This window comes from Bufo gargarizans, chromosome 7 (assembly GCF_014858855.1).
Source record: "Bufo gargarizans isolate SCDJY-AF-19 chromosome 7, ASM1485885v1, whole genome shotgun sequence".
Lineage (NCBI taxonomy): Eukaryota > Metazoa > Chordata > Amphibia > Anura > Bufonidae > Bufo > Bufo gargarizans.
This window is the reverse complement of record NC_058086.1, coordinates 160,023,358-160,029,516: the sequence shown is the minus strand read 5'-3', so window position 1 is coordinate 160,029,516 and position 6,159 is coordinate 160,023,358. Positions and strand designations below refer to the sequence as shown.

General features: G+C 48.3%; 1 protein-coding gene across 6 annotated transcripts in view; it reads left to right on the top strand.

Moving 5' to 3' along the window:
* The first annotated feature begins 515 nt into the window (after positions 1 to 515).
* The window catches only part of LOC122943540 (zinc finger protein 644-like), a 59,440-nt gene continuing 53,796 nt past the window's right edge, over positions 516 to 6,159 (top strand). For 3 of the 6 annotated variants that reach the window (XM_044301352.1, XM_044301350.1, XM_044301354.1), the window contains exon 1: positions 516 to 648. The gene's annotated coding sequence lies outside the window, so the exon portion shown is untranslated. Of the gene's footprint in view, positions 649 to 837; positions 1,173 to 6,159 lie in introns of those variants that run through there. The other 3 variants (XM_044301351.1, XM_044301355.1, XM_044301353.1) reach the window with 2 other exon arrangements.

The following is a 6,159-nucleotide window of genomic DNA, read 5'->3' as shown; positions in this document are numbered from 1 at the left end:
GGCAGTATTTAGTGCTGCGCTGTGGTATCTGGTTCTGCTGGGGCAGTATTTAGTGCTGTGCTGTGGTATCTGGTTCTGCTGGGGCAGTATTTCATGCTGCGCTGTGGTATCTGGTTCTGCTGGGGCGGTATATTGTACTGAACAATGAAATTGCTGGCTCCGCCTAGCTCTGTTGCCCCTCCTCCTGGAGGGCCACTTTTAGTTTTTTCCAGGGCCACGTTAAGTTCCCGATCTGCCCCTGACTCCTGGTTTTTGCTCCCAATCACTGATGCAAAACACTTTGCTGTGAAAAAGCCTGTTTTCTATTGTTTTAATATCTTCCCTGCTTTATAACATTTGTATTCCTTTTCACTGCATTTGGCTTGTCCCTAGGAGAAATAAACCATTCCCAGGTTCTCTACAGTCACGAGCACCTTCCTCCGGCCACACCGGACTCCCCGCGCTCCCGCCTGCTAGACGCGCGCCCCCGCCCACTCCCCAGCTGGCGCGCCCCCGGCAATCACAGTGGGAGGGGCCGGAGCCGGTCACGTGGGGGGACGTCTGTCTCCACGTCTAGCCCTCTGGTTTAAACTGAAGAAAAGAAAAAAAAAAAAAAAAAAAGTGAAGCGGGTGTCCGGGCCTGTGCCGTGTGGAGCCGGCGCCGAGCAGGTGAGTGCCCGCCCTCTACTGGGCCTCACGCGCCCGCTTAACTCCTTGCGCGCTGCGTTTGCTCCTATCACCGGTAAACGAAGGGTTAACCGTACCGGCCGGCTAATGGCCTCCCGCCGTCTGTCGGCTCGCGCACACCCTTCGCTGGCCGTTGAGAGGATTCCTACGCGACGCATTTTTTTTTGGCTGGACGGGGCAACATGGCGTCTGCAGGAGCAGTGCAGCGGGAGGACGAGGGGGTGTGCGGAGAGTCGAGGTGATAGCTTCCTGGCCCTGTGCGGGGTTCTAACGGAGAACACCCCCCTCCGCCCCGACTTCCATCCGGGGCCTCTCGCCACAAAGCGGCCGCCCGCAATTATCCGTGGACAAAGGGTTCATTTTAGGTTTAGCTGGTGACGGTTTTGTTTAGTCACGTGACCCCGGCGCAGCCAATCCGCACGCACGTTCGGCAAGAAGGGTAGAAATACCAGGCGGACGGGGAGCCAGGCGGCCGCCATTGCTGCATATATTTGGGGGGACGAGAAGTAAGTGCTGCGTGTGAATGCCGCGCTGTGTGAAGCTGTCGCTCTGGTGTCCCGGGTCGGGAGCGCTTTTTCCGGGTCCCCCTCCCCCCGGCGACTGGGCTCTTGGTCGAGGTGCAATGTGCGGCCTAGTCTGTCTGGCCTTCACTGGCCGAGCCAGCAGGAAAGGGTGGGTGAGGGCCGGACGTGTGTGACATTGTACCGGCTGAGAGCTGTGCAGGCCGGGGGAGGGGAGGTGGCTGGCGCTCACATGGCTGCGCCATTGTATGGGCCTCATGATGTGGAGATGTGACCGCTGTCATCACACAGTACAGGTGTGCACTGAGCCTTATCTGCCGGGACTTCTCATACCTGAATTCAGTAGTGATCACACGGGCAGACATTTTTTTTCCTGGACTTCGTCCATCGTCCCATAAAGGACACTACAGTGAAGTGACTGCTCACAGAGAACAATAGAGGGCATTCAGCTACAGAGGGGGAGAATTGGCTTAGTTACCCCTAGCAACCAATCAGATTCCACCTTTCATTTTCCAGAGGAGCTGTGAAAAGTGAAAGGAGCAGTCTGGTTGCTAGGGGCAACTAAACCAGGTCTACGTTACACCGGTTTTTATAGATCTCCCCCAGTGAGTTTGTAGCTGTGCAGATGGAAACAAGACCTGGTTTACTGGAAGACGTCCACCTGTGATCTCCACTATTAGGGCCCTTTCAGATGGCTGTGTGAACGGCTCCCCGCCTGTTCCACAGTTTTGCAGAACAGGTGCGGACCCATTCATGTCAATGGGGCCACAAAAGATGCGGACAGCAAACTGCGTGCTCTCCACATCCGAAGTTCTGTTCCGCGGCCCGACAAAAAAAAAAAAAAGCACATGTCCTGTTCTTGTCTGAAATTGCGGACACAAATAGGCATTTTCTATGAACGCACACGGGCCAGCATCCTTGTTTTGCAGATCTGCAAAACACTACGGTCGTCTGAATGATCCCTTAGGCTATTTTCACATGTGCGTTGTTAATTCCGGTATTGAGATCCGGCAGAGGATCTCAATGCCTGAATTAAACGGATTTGTTTTGATTTTGCACATCAGGGTGCATCTGTTCCGTCAGGATGCATTTGTGTTAAGTAAAAAGGGGGGGGGGGGGACGGATCCGTCACTAAATACATTGAATGTCGATAGGTGACAGATCCGTTTTTTATGGAGTCAACATTGAGGCTGAGTTCACACTTCTGTTATTTGATCAGTTATTTCTATCATTTACTGTGAGCCAAAGCCAGGTGCGGGTCAAATACAAAGAACAGGTGCAGATCTTTCCATTACACCTGACCTCTGAGTAGCTTCACTACTGGTTTTGGCTCACAATAACCGACCAAATAACGGAAGTGTGAACTCAGCCTGACTTCAATTTTTTTTCCGGTTTTGTGTCTGCTCACAAAGTGGCATGCTGGCGGAACGGAAGACTTCCTGATGCATCCTGAATGGATCTGTTTCCATTCAAAATGCATGAGGACCAAACACGGCGACATAGGACAGATTTTCCACCCTGATTTTGCTTCTGCGGCCAGTCCGGAGCATAATATGGCTTGAGGCTTTGTCACAGTTTGCAGCAGATTCCGCCCTGTGAATTCAAAAGGTAGCGTCCCTTGACATGCGGATTACACTGGTCAGTTTCCACTGCAGCTTGTGGATGGGATTTTGTAAAGTGTCATCCACTTTGCTGGGACTGCAGTACACTGCAAAGTTTCCCTCCGTTCATGGCAGAAAATCCTCAGTGTATCTGCCACGGAAGGAATTGCTTACCGAGTTGTACTAGTTGGGGGTGAGTCCATGCACAGTCTGCCACTGACAGCACTGATTGGATAATGTCAGACTTTGTAGGGACATACCCTGAACTGGTAACACCTAGTTGGCAATTCATTCATTAACTTCTTGTAGGAATAATAGAGGTACAGCACTACAGAAGAGGTGCTTATTTATGCAAACAGACATGTCAGGAGTGATGAAAGGATCTCTCTCTTTTTAATGGGTCATGTATAAATCATTCTAGTGCCCTTAGCGTCCATTAAGACAACCGTATTTCTGTGTCTGCAACCGTTCTGCAATTGTGCGGAAAAGGTACCGGCTCATTCATTTCAATGGGGCCACAAAAGATGCAGACAGCACTCTATGTGGACCCGGAAAAAAAAAAAAAGCTTGTGCTATTCTTGTCCAGACCAGAATAGGCATTTCTATCATAGGGCTGGCCGTGTTTTGCAGATGCGGAGTTTGCGGACCGCAAAACACTTAGGCCTCTTTCAGATAGAAACCCACGCGATTGCGCACACAATTTCAGTCAGTTTTAATTGTGGTGTTCAGTTTTGATTGCGCAGGAGCAATGCACTTTGCACGCGCGTGATAAAAAAACTGAATGTGGTACCCAGACCCGAACCCGGACTTCACTGAAGTTCGGGTTTGGGTTCGGTGTTGTGTAGATTTTATTATTTTCCTTATAACATGGTTATAAGGGAAAATAATAGCATTCGTAATACAGAATGCTTAGTAAAATGTGGATTGAGGGGTTAAAAAATAAATAAAAACAATTACCGTAACTCGCCTCATCCACTTGTTTGCGCAGCCGGCATTGTCGTCTTTTGTCTGCTTTCAGGACCTGCAAAAAGACCTTTGACGTAATCGCTCTCACCACGTGGTGACGTCGGCACACATCCTGCTGCATGAACATAGAAGATCCTTCTATATATTTAGGGCTCATTCACACAGCCGTATGAATGGGTCCGCATCCGTTCCACAATTTTGCGCACCCGTTCCGCGTCCCTGCAAAATATATATATATATATATAGAATGGCCTATAATGGGCTACCCGTTCCGCAAATTGAGGAAGGCATAGGTGCGGCATCCATGTTTTGTGGACATCTCTGAATGCAAATATTATGGCTATAATGACAAGGAAGTGAGCCAGCGCTGAAATCATGGACTGGCACTACTTGGTGCTACCCCCAATGTGCCAGACTTCTAACTCCTTAGTGACCAGCCTATTTTGGGCCCTGGTGACCAGGCAATTTTTTTATATATTTTTTGTCTCATTCCAAGAGCTGTAACCTATTTATTTTTCTATCGATGTAGATGTATAGAGCTTATTTTTTGCAGGACAAGTTTTTGGGTGGTTTTTAATGGTGCCATTTTGAAGTACTTATAAGGGTACTTTCACACTTGCGGCAGAGGAATCAGACAGGCAGTTCCGTCATCGGAACTGCCTGCCGGATCCGTCAAAATGTATGATGGCATTTGTAAGACGGATCAGGATCCTGATCCGTCTTACAAATGCATTGAAATGTCGGATCTGTCTTTCCGGTGTTATCTGGAAAAACGTATCCAGCATTTATTTTATTTTTTCCGGTCTGCGCATCCGGCATTGCGGTATTTTTAATGCCGGATCCGGCACTAATATATTTTAATGTAAATTAATGCCAGATCCGGCACTAATATATTTTAATGTAAATTAATGCCAGATCCGGCATTCCGGCAAGTGTTCCGGAATTTTGGCCGGAGATAGAACGTAGCATTCTGCGGTATTCTCCGTCCTGAACAGTCAAAAAGACTGAACTGAAGACATCCTGATGCATCTCTCTCCATTGCTCTCCATTCAGAATGCATTAGGATAAAACTGATCAGTTCTTTTCCGGTATTGAGCCCCTAGGACGGAACTCTATGCCGGAAAAGAAAAACGCTAGTGTAAAAGTACCCTAACTTATTAATTAACTTTTATTAACTCTTTCTGGGGTTTTTATGTTATAAATTTTGTGGCATTCATTTTTCGGCATAAGGGTACTTTCACACTATCCTCACTATACTATGCCGGATCCTCACAACGCAAGTGTGAAAGTACCCTAAATAACGTACTTTTATTCTCTGGGTCAGTACGATTATATCGATACCAAATGCATGTAGTGTTTTTAACAACACAAACTGGTCATGCTATTGACAGTGGCATCTAAGTGCCAATCTCGGCTGTTAGAGCCGGAGCCTTGTCTGTCATGTGAGAGCCGAGCTCTTAATGCTGCACAGGAGAGACCCATGTAGCGCTTACACTGGGCCATAAAAAAGGCGTTTTGGCAATCGCTAACCAGCTAAAAATGAGTGGCAGGAGGCATGTCTGACATAGTTACACCAGAAAACTGGAATAACGTATGCTTGAAACTTCCTTGTCGGCTTAGGCTACTTTCACATCTGCGCTTTTTCTTTCCGGTATAGAGATCAGTCATAGGATCTCAAAACCGAAGGAAAACGCTTCAATTTTGTCCCCATTCATTGTCAAAGGGGATAGAACTGAAGGGAACGGAACGAAGTGCACCAGAATGCGTTCAGTTTCATTGCGTTCCCATGAGTGCGTCCTGGCATGCGGAGCAACACTTATCCAGCATGACTAATAATGTAAGTCAATGGGGACGGATCCATTTTCTCAGACTCAAAAGAAAACGGATATGTCCCCCATTTACTTACAATGATTTTGGTGCCGGATCCGCCTTGGTCATTTTAGAGATAATACAACCAGGTCCAATTTTTAACGAATTCTGCCAGTTGTGTTATCCTAAAGGCTACTTTCACACTAGCGTTCTATCGGATCCGATCATAATAATGCAGACGGAGGCTCCGTTCAGAACGGATCCGTCTGCATTATATTAGCAAAAAAAAGCTAAGTGTGAAATTAGCCTGAGCGGATCCGTCCAGACTTTTACATTGAAAGTCAATGGGGGACGGATCCGCTTGAAGATTGAGCCATATTGTGTCATCTTCAAACGGATCCGTCCCCATTGACTTACATTGTAAGTCTGGACGGATCCGCACGCCTCCGCACGGCCAGGCGGACACCCGAACGCTGCAAGCAGCGTTCAGGTGTCCGCCTGCTGAGCGGAGCGGAGGCTGAACGCCGCCAGACTGATGCAGTCTGAGCGGATCCGCATCCATTCAGACTGCATCAGGGCCAGACGGCTGCGTTCAG